Genomic DNA, 20,192 nt, shown 5'->3' with positions numbered 1-20,192 from the left:
TTAATTGGCAACAGGTCAGAAAGAAGAGCCTCTCAGAGAGACAGTCTCAGTGCACCACCCGGTTCACCACTCTGTGAAAGACTGCGTGGACAAATAATGCAACAGTTTGAGAATAACGTTCCTCAATGTAAAATTGCAAAGAATTTGGTCATTTCATCACCTACGGTTTGTAATATCATTAAAAGATTCAGAAAATCCAGAGAAATCTCTGTATGCAAGGGCCGAAAAACCAATATTGGATGGCTGTGATCTTTGGGTCCTCAGTCACTGCATTAATAACGGACATGATTCTAGACATGATTCTATAGTGGAAATCACTGCATAGGCTCAGAAACACTTCCGAAAACCATTGTCTGTGATCACAGTTCTTTGCTGCATCCTCAAATGCAGGTTGAAACTCTACCATGCAACTATATCTAAACATCATCCAGAAATGTCACCTACTTCTCTGGGCGTGAGCTCATTTAAGATGGTCTGAGGTGAAATGGAAAACTGTCCTGTGGTCTGATTAATCAAAATTTCAAATTGTTTTTTGGAAATCATGGTTACCGCATCCTCCAGGCTAAAGAGGATAGGGACCATCCAGCTTCTTATCTTTGCACAGTTCAAAAGCCAGCATCCATGATGGTATGGGGGTGCATTAGTGCCCATGGCTCGGCTAGTTTGCACATCTGGGAAGGCACCATTGATGCTGAATGATATATACAGGTTTTGGAGCAACATATGCTGCCATCCAGACAACGTCTTTTTCAGAGAGGGCCTTGCATATTCAGCAAGACAATGCCAAACCACTGTCTGCACGTATTACAACAGCATGGCTCCGTAGTAGAAGAGTCTGGACGGTCTGGTCTGCCTGCAGTCCAGACCTGTGACCCATTGAAAACATTTGGCACATCATGAAATAAAAAATACAACAAAGGAGACCTCAAACTGTTGAGCAGTTGAAATCCCAATCAGACAAGAATGGGACAACATTTCCCTTTCAAAACTCCAGCAACTGATCTCCTCAGTCCCCAAACATTTACAGAGTGTTGTTAAAAGAAGAAGTGATTCAACACAGTGGTAGACATGCCCCTATCCCAACTTTTTTGAAACGTGTTGCTGTCATCAAATTTCAATTTGAGCATTTATTTTTCATAAAACAAAAAAATGTCAGCATTTCAACATTTGATACATTGTCTTTGTTCTATTTTCAATTAAATATGGGTTTCCATGATTTGCAAATCATCGTATCATGTTTTTATTTACATTTTACATAGTGTCCCAACTTTTTGGGAAATGGGGTTGTATACAAAATTAGAGCTGAAATGATTAGACAATTATCCGATTTACTGATAAGCAAAAAATGATTCTGATAAGTGATCTTTTATAAAAAAAAAAAAAAATCTGATGATACCTACTTAGGTAATATTTTCAGTGTAGGACTTTCACTTGTATTGGAGTGTTTTTAGTGTAGTATTATTTTTTTTACTTAAGTAAAGTATCTGAATGCTTCCTCCAACATTGAGCATCTGAAACTAAGTGGAAAAAAATGCAAAATACTTTACTGGTGCCAAGCTCAACCTGACTGTGCCTGAGAAAGAATCAGTCTGACAGTTGCCTAATATAGCCAAATAACTCACTGTCAGTCCGTATGTCAACAGATTCCCACTGTTTGGGTTACAGCTAATCTTTTTTGGTGTTTTTTTTGGGCTTCTCCTAAATGCATCCATCTGGGTGTGTTTAGTGATTTTGCCCTAACCGAATAGGTTTTTTTTTCTTAATCATGAAGCTAATTTCATTGATGCTATACCTTTTCACTTTTTTATATGTATAGTATTTGCTTATGTGCTCAGTCTTATCATCTATGGACTTTTAGCTCAGTGATATTATGATGATATGATCTCATTATGTTATCATTTTACAACTTTCTGTTTAAATTAATGACTTGAAGTAAAAATAGTGAGTGAGAGTTTGATCTCAGTTAATACAAGACAAAGAGCGAAACTGCTCGTTCTTCTGAACATCACTTTGATGCATATTTGCGATGCATATTGAAATTAGAAAATATCTTTGTTGATGTTAGTGATGCCAACCACATTAATCAGAGCCATTTGTATAAGGGCTGCAACAAATAATCATTTTCCTTATCAATCAATGAATCTGATTATTTGTCAGTTGATATTAAAAATGGCTATAAATGGCTATATATAAACCCAAACATATTCAGTTTAGCATGATATAAAACAGAGAAAAGCAGCAAATCCTCACTTTTTAGAAGGTTGAAACAGGAGATGTTTGGCATTTTGATAGATAAACAACCTAGACATTAAATTGGTTCTGTTGCTGTTGCTGACCAATCATTGCAGCTCTAGTTTTCACCTTTGTCGCCTATATATTGTTATATTTACAGGTTAACCCTCAGACCTTTGTCATCTTTCAGCCAGTTTGTTTTGGTGTTTGCATACTGTCATGAATGCACCACATTTTTATGAAACAGGATTTAAGTTTTTGTTTCAATTCACCTCTTCCAGCAGGGGTCCGCCAGAAATCCAGCTGACCTGGAGCGCTATTGGGCTGACCCAGCAAGACACATGGGCTGAGTAGACGTGGGGTTGCTGCAGACTGGCCTTTAGCTCTTTTTCATTGAAAAAGGACTCCCACTGGCCTGCTCATGGCTTTGAAAATATGTTCCTTTATTTGCCTGCCCCCCCGCCCCCCCCCCCCGCCCCCCCCCCCCCCCCCCCCCCCCACTATCACAGTACAATACTAATAATAATGACACTGAATGAAAATCGCCACACTGGGCCAATTTACAAACACAAAAAGGAATTGAGATGCTCCTCAGCATCTCAGTGTGAGTTTGGTTATTGAATTGCAAGAGATGAGGCCAACTGCTGATGCTTTATTATCCTCAGAAAAGAATTTCTCAAGGCGATGCTTGTCAGTTCACAATAAAAGCATGATGCCACCCACACGAATACAAAGCTAACATTATCATAGCTTACCCAGACTTATGTGCCTGCCATGTTATTTAAGTGAATTAAACTGGGAAGCGGTTACTGTATCGTTTTGAATACATTTGCTGTGAATTCACCTGTGTCATGTAGGTATAACAGAGAGAAATTCAATCATTGGCTTGTCTTCACAAGGAACACCTGGTGAGGGGACAAGCATCATGCTGAGGGCCTGCGCGGACCCCCGCCAGCATGAAGCTGCAAATCAAAGCAACAGAGGTGTTTCATCTCTTTGCTGGAATCTCAGTTTCATCCGGGGGTTAAGACTGAAAGGATGACACTTCAACTTATGGCTCCTCACATCTACAGCCACGAGGTAGGGAGCATCAGGCATTAGAAACCCATGACTCTGATTACTACAAAACACTTGTTTTTGCACTTTGTTCACAGCGGGGCTACTCATATTCTCACCAGGAGCGAATCCTGCAACTGTCAGGCAGGGAGCTGCCTTGGGTGCTGACAACAAATGTAAATAGTGTTGGCATGATAGGAAATACTGAATAGAATTGACTGCTAATTGAAGGCTTTCATCTAACATGGCAGACTGTGTGAATACAGATTATCATCAGTTGGAAGCAGGGGTGCTGGTAGAATACCAATTTCTCTCACCAGGAAATTTTACCGTTTATTTTGGATCTTTCAGCCATTATGTTGGATGACTCAACTAGCAGACGTGACAATTTCATCATGAAATACATGTTTTCCTGTCTGACAGATGAAACAGGATCCACATGGTATGTAGAACTGTCACACATGCTTGAACCTACGAACTTTATCTCTGACAGCTGCTATCTGATGCTTTATCGGGAAACAAACGTAATTTACAGGAAAGCACAAGCTCTGTCTTCAATTTATTCTTGATCCTGTCTTGATCAAAGTCCTCAAATCAATGTTCTTAATTGATGTCTTGCTGTGAGAAATGGAGTCCAGCATGAACACACAAGTTTCTACTAAAGTTAAAACAGTTTGTCTGTAGCCTGGGTTCAGACCTCTGAATCACTGATTTGTTTATCGATTCAAACATTCGTGTTGCTGTGTGTGCTGGCAGCTATTTCCACCAGTTCGACCAATCAGTCAGAGCTGCAACAATTAGTCAATTAATCAGTCAGCTGATTGTCAGAAAATTAATCAGCAGCTATTTTGATATTCTGTTAATCTTTGAAGTCATTTTTCAAGCGGAACTGCCAAATGATTGTTGGTTACAGATTCTCAGATATGAAGTTTTGTTGCTTTTGCTTGTCTTACATTAAAAGTAAACTGAATATCTTTGGGTTCTGGTTTGGATAAAGTAAGACATTTGATGAAGTCACTTTGGGCTCTTGGAAATTGCGATTGGCATGTTTTTAAAATGTTTTAAAGACTAACAGATTGAGTGATTAATTGGAAAACAATTGGCAGGAAAAATTAGAGCTTTGGAGGCGGAAATAAGAGTGGCTATGTCATCTTCCTATAAAGCTAGATAGCAAGTTACCTAGCTACATCCATGACTGAGATAAATGGCTGGACAAGAAGCTGTAAGTCAGCTTATAGAAATATCAACTCCTCAATCTAAGTATTTGTATTGATCATCATAAAAAAAAGTAAAGCTGCAATGATTAGTCGATTAATTGAATTGCTGATAGATAGAAAATGAATCTGCAACTATTTTGATAATCGTCTGATAGTTGATTAATAGACTACTTATTTAGGTAAAACAAAATGAAACACAGATAGAAACTCAGTTGGAAAAAGGGAATGTCATGTACTGCAGTTAACCAATCAGGATTCAATAACATTTGATTCAAAATCTGATGACAGTTGGTGACAAAATTTAACTCAGTATTCTTGTGTTAAATTAAATAAAATACACTTAAAGAGGTTTCTTCTCAAATTTGAACTTTGATTTTTTATTCAGTCATCAATATTTAATACTGTAGAGAAATATTTAAGATATGAAGACAGGTTTTCATGCTGCACTGAGAATAAGTGCTGCCCGGATGCTCTAAATCAATTAGTATGTTAGTTATATATTGAATATTTATTTGGCATATGTGTGAATTATTTAGACCACTCAAACTTTATTCCGTGTGATTTCTTCAACCACTTTGGTTTGTGAGGTCCAAACAAATACCAGACTGTGACACGTTTACTGCTGCGGATGAAACTCACAGAGAAATGAGTCTCGGGTGACATGAGAGTAGAAAAAACAAAAATGTTCTGTAGCATTTGCATGACCCCATCCCACATGTCTTCTGTCAGTCAGCACAGCGTAGGGAGGCCTCTGTTAGAGTTCACAAGGGAATCAGCAGGGGGCAATGTTCTCACATCAAAGAATTCAAGACATGCAGCATTAAGGTAACACTTGAGTCAAGGACAGATGAGCACAGAATCTCTGGCTTGGCTCAATAATGGCAGCAATGCAAATATTATTCATATCCAGCACAGCGATCATCATTGATCATTTTCCTGCTGTAGTATTGTCTTGTGCAGAGGTCCTATAATCATAAAGGTTCTTGTACACCTAAATATTTTACATTCTGCCAGACTCAACATTAGCTGCATACATACACACTCAGCTGTGTTTAGGGGGCAAAATGCATTTGAGATCATGTAATCATGAATAATTAACACAATTGTAACATTCGCCATTGTGGGTAGCCTGGAAATATCTTCAGCGTAAAAGCGAAGACGGAGAGCGAGATGACAATTTGAAGACTATTTGCAGCTTTTATTGTAACTCCCTCAGTGCAGGAGTGTCAGTTAAATGTAAAAGAAAACACATTGGACAGGAACATCACAATTTAGCAATTAATTCTCTGTCTTCTGCCAGAAATCACACTGTGGCGACACGGAATTGTATAGGCCGCCACTGCAGAGATACAGCAAAGGTTTGATATAGTCTGAAATGGATAAAAGGGAATAGATTAATATATTAAGCAAATGAAAGTGGTGAGAGAAGGGGAAAAGAAAAAATCAGAAAGAGAGAACATTCTTTGATTTTGGGGAAAGCAAACCATACACACAGTACGTTCAAGAACTGTCACAGTTTATTGTTTAACATAAATCTTCTGCTCTTCAAATCACTCGTAGACATGTTTATGGGAATCAGCATGGAAGCTTATACGACCCAGCTCTCTGCTATTAATAAAGCATCTGCACTGATAGGTCTCCCATATTGTGTAATACAGCACAGTGTAAAGCAGAAATATCAGACATTTTAAATTCAATGAGATTTAAGGATTGGTTTCACAGACAGACAGCCAAAGTTCTCCTTTTCAGTGTATTAGACCAGGATTAGTTTAATCCATGTCTGTGAAATAGGTCCTTCATTTTCCTGGTAATGTCTTCAGTGCACTAGGTGTATTCCTCTTCCTCTGGTTTTCTCTTATTTGCAGGGGAGAAGGAAAAAAGTCAGATCCACATAATCACATTTTTCCCCCCCTTTTCCTAACTTGTTTCAAGCGAGTTTACTGATTTGCAGCATCGTCAAGAGCACAAAGGGAGAATAAAAGAAAACAGAAGAAGAATAAAATAGGCAAGCAGATGAAGAAGAATAGAGAGACACAGCTGACATGTAAAGGAAATCAGAAAACAGAAAATGGAGGCAAGAGCAGGTGTGAAGCATCTGGGGGAGAAAAAATGCATTGAAGTTTTGCAGATTTGATTAAAACTGTTTATGTGGGTAATTAAAGCATGACAGAGAGGAAGTTGACTTCATTGATGGCAACGTGTCTGGAACGCGGAGAGGACAAGAACAGTGCTAATTTTTGATAAGGTGGAACAGGATTTTGCACCTGTTTTCCCCAGAAACTCCTCAGAGTGCATGGTGGGGGTAAACAGCGGTAAACAGAAAAACTGCTCTGGCCTAGATTTCTCTCACACAGCGGCTATTTTATTAAGTACATCCAGCCTGCAGCAGACCAGACTCCCTTTACTGCAGCTCATCTGTGACAACGGCTGATGGGTTTTTGTGCAGCTACACATTTGCTCTTGCCGTTGTTATCAGCCACAGAGTTAGTTTTTGCTTCTTGTTTTATTAAATTTGCCAGACATGTGATGGTTGTATCAGTTTTCATATTGCTGCCCATATCATCTTGCTTATTTAAGTCTTCTTTCCAGTCTTTTCCTCAAAATCTGCTATTAACAGCTTACATCTGTCTGTTACACACTAAGTGGTTTTTAAAAAAACATATCTCCAAGGCAAATACAGAGGGAGTTATTTTTTTCCTCAAAGACAGGGAGTGAAATGTGACATCCTATCCCACACACTGTAATTTGTAAGTTGTATTGGCAGTTGCATAAACTGGATTGTGTGTGTGTGTGTGTGTGTGTGTGTGTGTGTGTGTGTGTGTGGCTGCAGTCTTTTGGAGTGTACTTGTTTATGTGACTGTTTCAGTTGTGGCAGATGTTTTCAGGTCTTTTGCTTAAGTAAAAATAACAACAGTGTAGAAAAACTGTTAGAAGCAAAAATAATTTGTTCAAAATTATACTTATGTACAGAAGTATCAGCTGAAAAATAACCAAAAATACCAAAAGTAAAACTTTTCATTATGCAGAATGACCCCTGTTAGATATGTATTATGTAACTGGATTATAACTACTGATGCATTAATATGTAAGCATCACTTTAAATGTGAGGCTAATTTTAACTACTTTATATACTTATTATCTATAATAATACATAATAACCTATTTGTCACAATTGTTAATTATATTTTGTTTTTATCATCTGAATCTTAACCTGAAACAAGAGCTGAGTAGTTGTAGTATGTAGAAATACTCAATTAAAGTTTGAGTATCTCAAAACTGTACTTAAATACAGTGCTGAGCTACTTTCCACTACCAGACTGTATCAGTGAAAGACTGAGTAATATATTTGTTGTGCACATAGTTCCTCCTGATTAGTGCTGATTAAAAAAAAAAAAAAAATTTCAACAAAAATATGTTAAAGTTAAACAAGCAAATGAAACTATGTTTGGAACTACGTGTCTACTGATGTAATGTCAGTAACAATTTCCCTTCTTAAATCTAATTATCCTAAGGTAACTTTTAATAATTCTACTAACGCAAACACAAAATGTCAACGCTAAGTGTGAGAATTAAAAATGTTCGACTCATTATTCATAACATCTAAATTCTGGCTGTTAAATTGCCCGTATCATTCACAAAGACTTAACACATGTGGAGTTTGAACTGATGAGAACATCTGCTCAGCGTTAATGCAGCCTGCACCTGACTGGAGTAAATTGAGAGTTACATCTACACTGAGCTAATGGTCTAATCACATCCATGCACATGGTCATGGAACGATTTGAGCCTTATTGCCGTATTTTAGTGTTGCTTGTAAAAAATTTTTTGCACAATGCTAAGTGAGAGAGAAATTAGGTCAGTCCACATTTCTTCCTGTGTAAATAAACATGAGGTGGCAAAAATAGATTTTTTTTTGCCATCAAAAAGTCACCCGAGTTGCACAAAGTGACACAGCTGTGTCTGGGAACGAAAAAAAAAAAAAATCACAGCCATTTTAGGCTTGTCTCCAACATCATGTGGTTCCTGTATCTGAATGCCGTACTGTGCTATTATTTGCTTGTTTTGCGATCCCCCCGTTCACTTGCTGCTAACCTCCCTCGATCTCGGCCTTAATGAGCTCCTTTTTTGTCCTCAGAACTGTTGCTGACTGGGCTTGTGGATTGTCCGATGCATGAAAAGTGAAGAGGGGAGGGGGTGTCTGTTTACGAGATACTGGAACCATCATGTCTGGCAAGGACAATCACAGCAGCACCCTCAGTGTTGCTTAATTCTGCAAAGCCTTGTCTGCCTGCTTTGTACTGCAAACCACGGCCATGTGCCTCCGATTCATAGTCTGTAGACTCACGGATGAATGTTGTACTGTGTCTAATGATATTCTCATAACTGTTCCCAGTTATTGCAACCAATGAGGATGTGCCCCAGTTATGAATCAGCAAAGTATTGTTGTTTTTTTTAAAGATAATACCAAAGAAACCAAAGGAAATTTTAGAAAATAGTTGTTATGTAGGAGCATAATTTCCTCTCTGCACATTGCATGCTAAATGAAATGTGCTTCCTTCTTATGTTGAGGTGCAGGTTACGCTGTTTAGGCTCTTTGTGCTCAACTGTATTCATCTACTGTCAAGCTGAAGTTGATCTGCAATTCTCTTTGTACCAGGTCCTCTCTCAGCATCTACGATCCAGACGCACGAGGGAGAAACCTTGACGAGGCGCATGAGAGGAAAACCAGCACATTTGGGTATGACTAAAAGCTTCAAAGCATTCTCTGTCAGCCAGATCTTTTTTGTAATTCAGCCTATAGTTCAGATGAGCAGCACATGGAAAAAGATATCATATATTTTCGGCAGCATGTGTTATTTGTGTTTCTCTGGACCTTGAGGTTCATGGAGCCCCCACAAAATGAAGTGTGAGCTTAAAGCAGCTGCCAGACGGCGTGTAGTATAGAAATACTACCTCCTCTGATGAGGTCGAGAGGAAAGACACATTTTTAAAAGGAGAAAGGAAATAAGAGGATTAGGGCTGATAATGTGTGTGCAGCCTCCTACTAGGACAAGTGTGCCCCGTTGCAGAATTACCTGTGGCTCATGTAAGGGCTGTCTACAACGGATTCATACACAGACAAAAGACAAAGGAGGAGGCATTTCCATTGGTTTGTGGAGGCTGCGTTAGCAGCAGATGTGACGTGATCTTACTTAAATACAAGACTTAAGGAGCAGAAGGTCATCAATTGTTTGTAGATGTATACAACACATTACTGACAACAACTAATTTGCCCTTTTAATGTTTTCCTTTTTTTGGTAGTAGCACATCCTGAAACACACTGAAACTTCAACTGAAAAAAAAAAGAAAAGAAAAAAAAAAAAAGCTTTTGCTGTTGCCACCCAATTTGTTGTCAGTAATGCCAAATTACAAGTAAATGTGGCCAAACACCTTGGCAGCAGATGGGCTCCTAAAGCATCCTCAAAAAATAATTAAATGAGAATTTAATTACCTTAATGAATAGCCATTGAGTGTGAAAAATGATCTTAGAAATGTTTTTATCAAAGACGACTTTGTGCAGTGTATAGCATTGGCCTGTGTTGTTCACCATGTGCAAAGAATTTCCTTGCGATCTAGTGTTTGGAGTGCTTTCTAGTGTGTTGCTCTCAAGGTTAACTTGGTGCAATTGAAGTAATTAGCAAACAGAGTAGAACACATGTTTATTTGCTTAAAAAGACAGCGTAGCCAAATGTAATGGAAATATGCCAGAAATGAAACTATTCCCACATTTTCCCTATTATCAAATCCAGGTAATAAAAGCTTTGATTGATGAAGATGTTGGCAGAGGAGTGGAAATTGCTCTCTGCCATATTTACCTTTGATAAATCAGTGCCTGCAGAGTGAGTGATTTGGCATTGGTGCTATGCGCAAACATTAATAAGACATAAATAAATAGAATGGGGGAAAGGTGATTATGTATGTCTGTGGGGAATTTGTAGCAGGATGACTCTGACAAAAGGGTTCCAGCATTTTGTGCAAGCCCCCTCTTGCCAAGCCTCTATCAGCTTCCTAAGTCATATCAGATGTTTGGGCTTTATTGGGACTTAAAATAGTTATTAGCCAGAGCAACCACCCTGTTGGATTTATCTCCTGAGAAATACAGAGCCGCACAATAATGAGCTCTGCTTAGTGTGATATCTGTTCCTTCCATTCACTACTTTTCATTCTTTAAATCAAAAACTAGCCCTATTAGATTTATGGCAAGCAGGTGAAAGAGTTGTTAGTATAAGATCCAGTATATCTCTTGAAAAGATTTGTATCTTTGGAATGCAGTTGAAATGAAATAAAATAAAGTTTACACAGCCAGTCTTATTATAAGCGAGCTGCTAGAATGTCTTCTTCAGTGGATTAAAGGAAAACCTCCATTAATCAATGAACAATAGCCACAGTGGCTCTGAATAGAAACTGTGTATGAGGGCAGACTGTACTGCAGATCTTCAGCTAGAAGGATTACGAGGGAAGGTGGATCATTTATGCCGTCCACTGCATGTTTCCTAAATTACGCCATGCAGGTCATATCCATAGGGGGAAGAAGTAGGCCTGCAGCGTATCTAATTTGTCTATAATAGCAGCAGAAATAGAGAATCTCCCGCCAAGCAGCATCCCAACTTCCGCCTTTGTCTGACGTGCTGTTGCCTGTATTGCAAAACTCTGCCAATCTTCAGCCAATATTCCAACAAGTCTTGTACTGGAATGTTTTTCTAATGAATATTCAATATATGTTAAGTCACAATTACTAAACCGTTTCATTTAGAGCTGCTATGATTAGTTGATCGATAGGAAATTGATCAACAGCTATTTCAATGATTGATCAATCATTTTGAGGCTGGTCTGTTCTCTGGCTCCAGCTTCTCCAGTTTTTCTGCTTTTCTCTGTTTTATATCATTATGAACTGAATATCTTTGAGTTTTGTTTGTTTCTGTTGGTGAAGACAAAACAAGACATTTAAAGTTGTCCGCTTGGGCACAGGGAAACTGAGATGGACATATTTCACTGTTTTCTGAAGCTTTATTGAGTAAATTATTAATTAATTAATCAAGGAGATTATCAAGAGATTAGTCAGATCTAATTTAATGGACAATTTAGTTATAGGAAATGTAGGTGTAAATGTAGAATTTTTTTTTTTTAAGTTTTTTACATTGACTACATGAATACATCAAGCAATTCTGGACCTGATGGACATAGAAATAATAAAATAGCAGTCAGGATAGATGGCTGTGCTTGTTCAGGTTGAATGAGTGTAAATGTCTGAAAGTCAAGAGGGGTTTCGCTGAAAAAACCACTCAGTGCATGATGAGGCTGCTTTGTGATCTAAATTTTTTATTATTCATTCCTCGTACAGGCATCATCAGCTATATTCATTCTGTATGTATTATATATACATACATGTAGATACATATCTATTTATATATGTGTCTGTGTGTGTGCGTGTGTGTGTGTGTGTGTGAGAGAGAGAGAGAGAGAGAGAGACACACACACATTTGTTTAAGTAATAAAAGAGTATTCTCAGTAAAATGTATATACATATCTGTATGGATATACAGTAAATAATATGAGTTTAGTTTTTTTAAGATCTCTCTTTGCTGCAGCAGTAGTATATGCTTCTGTGATAAGTCTGTACGTATGAAAACAACCTACTCTAACAGCTCCGACATATATGCATTTCTTTTCTTTATATGCATTTCTTTATATGCATGCCCAAGAATCAAATAGAAGAAACCTTGGACTCCATGGAAATCCCATCCACTGGCAACAATACAGAGAAATGTAGCACAGAGACAGCACTTTCTCTTCTTGAGAGAGGAAATAAAAAATTATTCATTCCTCTACATAGCCAGAAATGTCATGCTGATTCAATTTAACACTGCTACAGGAGTGTAAAAATGATTACTCAAAAAGTAGCAGGTTAAGTGTTAAGCATTAATTTGTGTGTTTTAGAAATATGAACACTGTTGCTACTGATGCTGTCACAATTTTTTCACTGTTGTCGTGTGAGTGAAAGGTGACAAAAAAAAAGTTGGCAAAACAGTTGAAATCTATTTCTCAGCCTGTCCTCAATTGCATTTAAGGCAAATTGTGCCAAGTTCGATGTGCTTGACTATTTAAAATTGATTATGGGGTGAAGGATGGTCGCTAGACCTAAATTTAGGGAGGCTTTCAAAAGTGAGATCTGAGATTTTGTACTTTTTCTATATAGGCCACAGTCAAACTGCTCCCTGTCACTCAGGGTTACAAGCAGCTTCTCTGCATGTGTTCAAAGTAAGGCTCAGAGTACAGACTGCAGGTAATGTAAACTGACAGGGAAGCCAAAAGAACACCAGACTTTTTTCTCCTTAATGTTGACTTTTTATAGTTTGTAATTTTCTAACTGCATAATAAATCTAAACGTCTCCTCTTGAACAATCAGTGATGGTGCATATTTCTTCTTTAACCTCCTTTGAGCCACAGATGAAGGTTAAACATTGCTTGATGAAAAAGATAAAAAGAAATAAAAAAATAAAAAAAGATGAGAAGATGGTTAATGTTTTTTCTTCTGTGCCTGCTTCCTTTGTGTCCTTGTTAACATTTATATAATAAATAAAACCCTCCAAAAATAGCCAAAATAACCTCTGTTCTGTCACAAGTAAAACAGTTCAACACTTCAAGCCCCTCTGACAGAGAAAATTTCACAGTGATATTAATAGCAGTAGTACATAAATTTGATAAAAATGAAATGTGGCCATCTGCAAATCTGCTAATTAGAGTGGTGACAAATTGTATATCTATAGTAAAAGAAAAAAAACAAAAAAACTTATAACACAGGACAAAAAAAAAAAAAAGCAAAACATTTGCTGCCACACTTTATCACATTACATTTCAGCTTATGCAGATTACTCTGTAAATATACACTCACCCAGTTTATTAGGCACATCTAGCTAAAACTAATGCAATCTAATACAAAATCCCTGCAGTAAATCCTTCCATCATGAAGGTAATAATGTTATTTTTTTTTGTTAAACAGTTTTAGAGAGGTGTTAATTCAACTGTATGGCCATTTTGTAGTTAGTAGTGCTAGTGAATTTTATGACATTACACTGAGAGGAAATAATAAATATTAGTAATATCATGATATGTCTTTCCCTGGTCTTGAAGTCTGAATTAAAAGTGATTTAAAAAAAAAAAAAAAATTTGCTAATCATTTCAAGGTGTTAAGTCACAGACTATATAAAAAAACAATATTCAACTTTTACCGGTCTGGACTTTCCAACTACACCGCACAATGTCTCATCTGCAAAAATCTTAATTGTTCTTAAAAGTGAAAGGATGTGTCAATCATTTCTTCATGATTGACATAATCATATGCCAGAGGGTTAACCCTGAGTTTTTAGCAGTGCCAACAAAAACACAATAATTGTGACTGAAATATCTTTTGACACTCTCGCTCAGGCAGCCTAGGACTCTGCGCCATAATCCCTGCCCTGCTTATGTTCTTAAATGTCTCGCTGCTGTATAATTCACACCACACCATGCCACCACTGTGTTACATGTCATGCTGATAATGGCACAACGTATTTGTCGGTTCACACCCTCTAGTTTGTCCCTCCCATCATCCTGTGTTTGGACAAACATTTGGGCACTTAGAGATACAACTGTCAGTGGTGTAAACTGTGTTGGGATGCTAAGGTGCAATGTGCACAACGCCACTTAACATCATTTAGCAAGTCAAGGAGTAAACTTGAGCTGAAACATGATCACTAGGGGCCTATAACACAGCAACGACATTGTCCAATTGACTTGCATTAGTGTCAGGTCTCTTGTTAAGATAACTGTGGTGGTCTATCTAACCGCTGTGAGTGCAGACCCCTATATAAAAATCTGTATCCCTGCATGTTGTCACCACCTGTCTTTTTCACAATAATATAATTCCTTTAATAGGTGTCCTGTAACTCTTGGTGTTTGCTATATAATCAGGGCAGAAGCAGCCCTAGGTGCTCAGTTTATTGTATACAATAAAATATTTGGTGCATCAGTCTCAAAAAGTAAAACTGTGCTGTGTTGCTGCAAAATTGTGAAGCTGTGCTGCTGCTGCTCTTACTTACTTTCTGCAGATCACTTACTGTGGATTTCTAGAGTGAATTTTGTCACACTGTATGGTGCTCAAAAACAAGAGTTTAGAAAAACATAACCTACCTGTCTGGGGCATCACGGTGTGGAGGGACCTGCTGCTTCTGCTAATTCCCAGTGCGAGAAAATCCAAACAAGTTGAAAATATCAGCAGAAAAAGTCTGTGCCAGTGAGAGAAAATAACACAAATCTCATTCTATAGCGCACTCAACTGAATCAGATAAGAAGACATAATACCTAATCAGATAATCATATCCAGAAATTGACAAAATAAATTACCTGTTTATTTGTTTCACAGATGGTGACAACCATAGTATTTTAATTTTGAAAACATAATAATATTATGATGAGGGTCTGTAAATCTCTATCGCACAGCGGCCACATTAGTTAACACAATAGATAACCCAGGGAGAAGGCATTGCGTTCAAGTGGCCACGCTCTGCTTATATGAATTAATATATATATATTTGTGAATTTGACTAAATCAAAGAGGTTCTATGGAGCCCTCAAACCGACAAAATGTAGTAAATGGATTTACAGACAGGTTAAAAATGAATAAATACATTTTCAAAAAATCACAAAATAAATGTAACAATAAAATTATAGCTGATTAGATAATTAAAATTAAGTGTAAAAAAGGAAATTTAAATCTCTGTATACTTCCTTTATCCTCTTATTAGTTGGTTAAAAGTAAAAGAAAGCTTTTCATTTTTCCTTATAAGTTGACATTTTTATGACTTTTCAATTCCTCAATATTTTTTTTTTCCTGACTTCGGCAAACATTTAGTCATTTCCCATGTATGTCCAAAGTATTGATTGATCCAGGGTTTGTGTGTGTTTGTGTGTGAGTGTGTGTTTATAACACTAGTTGTAAGCAAATGTGTTTATTGATGTGTTTGTGAACTATAACACCAACAATAATAAGTGGAGGCTGGCGTATAAACAGTTAATGAATGACAGTAAAACACAGTTGTAATAATATAAATTGTGTCTTATCTCAGTTACAGTTAAGTGTTGCTGTTCAACACACTGAGTACCAGCGTTTTCAGCTAACTAGCGAGCTGAAGCTAACCTTCGCTACAAAACTGCACCATCTCATGAACATAATGTTAATCGTCCATGTGCTGTAATGAAAAACAGCTGCAGCATCACTTTATATACAGTCGCTAGATAGCTTGCGTATGCTACTTCAAAGTTGACATGAAGAGATATTAAATGACACACATCTACAAAATGAAACAGATGATACAGTCACGTCCAAGACTTGTTTCTGTTCTGGTCCTTGACAAGAAACAAGAGACATACACTTGAAGATAAAGACAATGTTATGAAGATAGAAGCATTGTGTCTGTTTGCGTCTGAGTTGTGTTCCCTTGTGGAGTAATTGGGTAATGGGGATTTTTGAATACTGCATTTAGCTCCATAGCTACCATGATTGAAAACAGTGTATAAAATTATGATGAACAGATCAAACTTTTTAATTAAGCTTTTACTCGTCCACTTTTCCACTTGCAGGTGTTCTCGTATATAGTTTTTTTTTATCTGAATGTAAAATTATATTTAAGCTTAATTCAAAAAAACATCTCACATAACTTACTTGAAGTTCAAAGCTCCAAAACCCTGCAAAATACAACAAAGGCTGAATCCTCTTGCGGTTTTGTTTGTAATGCACGCAGCAGTTGACAACAGTTATGATTTATGCTGTGTGGAAATCTAATTTTGGATTGAAACTCCTCACTGACTACACTCTGATGCAGATTGATCCAATTATTTTCTTTGCTGTTTCGTAATGAATTAAGTGCTGTTCAATATTGAATAGCGAGAATGTAAAAGAGGGCTTCAGCTGGCAATGTCATTAGATATGGCAGTGAGGATTGCTCGCAGACTGAAAAGTTGCATCTCTGCACAAACCTCTGGGCATTACCATAGGGAGAGATTAACCCTGTCCTCCTCTGTTTGATGTGGTCGGCTGATGTAAAGCGGCACAGCCAACTGCGTAAAGACACACGAACCGGTCTCCATGCTAATGCTGTGGGGTTTTGTGTGTGAGGCATGTGAAGATGGTCTATGAAGCATGCACTCTGCTAGTCCTCTACCTAACAGCTTCCAGCCAGGGATGATGTCACTTCTTGCCCTGCAGAGGAGTAATCAGTCTCCTGCATGCCTGAAGGGCCCCTTAGGAGTTATCAGTCTTTGATAGTTGTCTCTATTGCAGCTGATTCAATCTGTAACACCACTTCAGGCCCTGTGTGAGCATATAACAAACATACTTAATCATTTCTGTCGTTAGAAGTGGTGAAATTCCTCCGCGAGCCTCCCTAGTTCATGTTCTAGTTGCGGAGTATTAATATCAGAACAGACAAAGTGCTACGCCTTGCAAGAGCTATGACTGCATACATACACATGACAGAGGGAAACGGAGAGAGACTAAGAGCACACATAGATTCACACGTGCACACCCGCAGGCTCATACAAGCACACAGTGTCTCGCACACACACACACACACACGGACACAAAGCTCAGTGTGCCACTTCCTCATCTCCTGCTGCTCTGTCCTTAAACCTCTTCACCCTCCATGCAGGGAGCAGACACTGTGCTCTTTTCTCTTTGTCATGGTAATAACACTAAGCCTAACTGTCCCCCACTTTGCCTGTCAACTTGCATTTATTTTGTTTTCCTTTTTTCTTTTCTTTCTCCAGCATGTACTGTCAGGTTTCTCGGGGTACATTTTAGTCCCTCCCTGCATCATTCAATGCTCCTGGAACCAATTATATTATCCGGCCAGCCCTTGCAATTCCTACAGATGGAAGGACAGAAAGAAATCTAGATCTATTCTCCACGCCAGCGGCATCACACCTTTACTAACCTATTCTTGAGATCCCACTCATTCCTTGCACCGCTTTTTCTTGGTGCCTCTCAAACTCTCCCCTCTGTAGTTTCTCATTCTTTCCATGAAGCTTTCCTTGACAGTGAGAATAAGGGTCTTGTTGTTTGCGACACCAACATACTGCTGCGTGACACATTATCTGGTGTTGTCTGCCACTGCAGCAGGATGCTTGCCTCAGAGCCTAACCACCGTATTGTCTGAGCTTTCACCTCACCCCTGGCTATCTGCTGTGCTCTGGCTTAAGGCTTATCCTCAGGCCTCTGCAGAGCTGCCGGGCCAATGAACACTAACAACTTTCCCTTTGTATGCTGTGAGAACCTCTCTGCACTAGCACTGGCACATTTAGTAGTACAATCTACCTCTACTACTAAGATTATTCTGTCTACCTTTTATTGGTGGAACAATGATTTGTATTCTCCTAGATTTTTTTTGTGTAAGCCTCTCAATTCAATACATGTGGCGTTCTCCACGCCACACATTCCTTCTACAAAAATCTCTTGAACAATGCAGAACTGGGTGTTTAGATGAGATCACTTGTTTTTGACACCACATCTGGTGTTTTTGTTAAACTCTGAAGCGCTGCTTTGTTTTGGTAAGATTTCTGCTGCACACAAAAATGGGTCAAATATGTTTTTAGAAAATACGATCAGTTGTTGTGGATTTAAGTACCCAACAGCATATAAAGTCATTTCAAAATTACCCTCATCTCAACCAACTCCCAAATTAGAGCATCGACCTGTCTGTACTTGAGTCCCTCCATCCTTGCATTTGAGCCTGGCTGCAGGGATTTGCTCCCATTCAGCCTCAAGAGCATTAGTGAGTGATGTTTGACAATAAAACCTGTCTTGCAATCTGTGTTCCAGATCATCCGAAAGGTACTGGATGGGGTGGCAGCCAGGCTTCTGTGCAGGTCAGCCAAATTCTTCCTCGGCAAACTTTTTTATAGACCTGGCTTTGAGCACGAGGGCACTGGCATGTTGAGACACGAAAAGAATTTCCCCAAACTGTTGCAAACATAGAAAAACTATGTCCAAACCATGAAAAACGGATCCAGAAAAAAAAATCTAACTATATCAGTCAGTTATATATCAGTTAAAAACAAAAACAGGAAGCAACGACTCATACACATTTGACAGCAAATCATCCTAAAATAAACAGATGGGGTAGAGGGATTCCCCCAGCAGCCCAGACCTACCCAGATCCCCCCTTCTGTCGCCCTATTATGATGAAAACTTTCTTGAAAATCTCTGTAAAGAAGGCAGAGAGTAATGTGCCTTTGATGGGAGATTTAATAGCCAGAACTGGATGTGAGCCTGACATTGTGCATCAGCCACATCTTTGGACAGTCACTGTCGCTCCTTAGGCCTGTATATGCTTAACGGCAGAATGAAAGAGCACTGTTTGGGGAGGTTCACATACTGTTCAGCTCTTGGGACCGGTGTAGTCGACTACGCCATCACTGACATGGCCCCTCCCTCATTAGTGCATTCACTGTCAGACCACAGACGCCACCATCAGATTACTGCCAGATAAATGTATACATAAAACCAACTGTACATAAGGTAATAACAGAACCTGAGCCCTGTAAATTACATGAAATAAATAATCAATATAAATGGACTCCTGATGGTGAGGTTAGATTTACAAATGCAATCACTTCACCTGAAATCACTGATCTAATGAATACATTCCTCTCTGCACCGTTTCAAACAAACAAATTAAACAAGGCAGTTGCAAAAATAAAGCATATAAAGTATATTTTTTTTTTATCATAAATCAGCCAGTGAAGCAGATCATAATCACAAAAACTAAACAGAGACCGAAAAAAGAAGAATGGTACAAGGACTGCAAAAATGGCCAAAATAAAAAATAAAAAAAAGAAAAACGCATGAAAACACGGTCAAAAAACAAACTTTAGAAGAAGTCCATTGATCAAAATCAGTTCTGAGAGATGGAGCAACTTCAGCAACAAAAAGGACAACCTTGTCCTACAAGAGAACATTTGGAAAGAACATTTTGAAAAACAAAATGAGTAGTTCTCACTCTCAATCATGAACAGAAACAAATTCGTGAATCAACACTCAGAAATAGTCATATCCCCCTTGAGGATAATTAGAAAACAGCATAAAAAAAACTAAAACCTGGCAAATTGTTTGGACCTGATGGCATCAGGACATAGATGCTGAGATACATCAGCCCTGTGCTGCTCCTTCTTCAGCCAGGTTGGCTTCCTTAGATCTGGAGCTGGGGGCTTATTTCTTCAATACACAAACAACTACTGAGACATCTGTGTGAGCAGTATCTGGGGAAGTTTTTTTTTTTTTTTTTGCAGCATTATCAATAATCAGATACTTTGTCTTCCTTATGGAAAGTTAAATTAAAAAGTAAAATTCCTGCTCTATGCTGATGACCTAGTGTTGCTGTCACCCACACAAGGGCTCCAGCTGCACCTGGACTTCCTGGAGCAGCACTGTCAGAGCTGGACCCTGACTGTCCATCACAAACCCAAGAACTGAACCTCCAAAAGAATCCCTTCTGTCAGCTGGTCCTGAGACTTACTGATCAAATAACAACCAGTACTGTTCAACCTCAGACACGCACTGCTTTCCAACTGCTAATCAGAGTAAACCAAATTATTAAATCAACAAATGATGCC

At 38.3% G+C, this 20,192-nt stretch overlaps 1 long non-coding RNA gene across 1 annotated transcript; it reads right to left on the bottom strand.

Moving 5' to 3' along the window:
• Positions 1 to 6,150: 6,150 nt before the first annotated feature.
• LOC139628801 (uncharacterized) lies at positions 6,151 to 16,417 on the bottom strand. The gene is made up of 3 exons (XR_011692862.1): positions 16,246 to 16,417; positions 14,715 to 14,809; positions 6,151 to 6,359 (listed from the first exon to the last, which is right to left on the bottom strand). It is a non-coding gene; the product is annotated as an uncharacterized lncRNA (long non-coding RNA).
• Between the last annotated feature and the right edge of the window lie 3,775 nt (positions 16,418 to 20,192).

This window comes from Trachinotus anak, unplaced genomic scaffold (genome assembly GCF_046630095.1).
Source record: "Trachinotus anak isolate AG129_WGS33_773 ecotype Australia unplaced genomic scaffold, CSIRO_AGI_Tana_v1 ptg000012l, whole genome shotgun sequence".
Taxonomy (NCBI): domain Eukaryota; kingdom Metazoa; phylum Chordata; class Actinopteri; order Carangiformes; family Carangidae; genus Trachinotus; species Trachinotus anak.
Note: the sequence above shows the minus strand (reverse complement) of the source record. Positions and strands in the feature narration are given on the sequence as shown.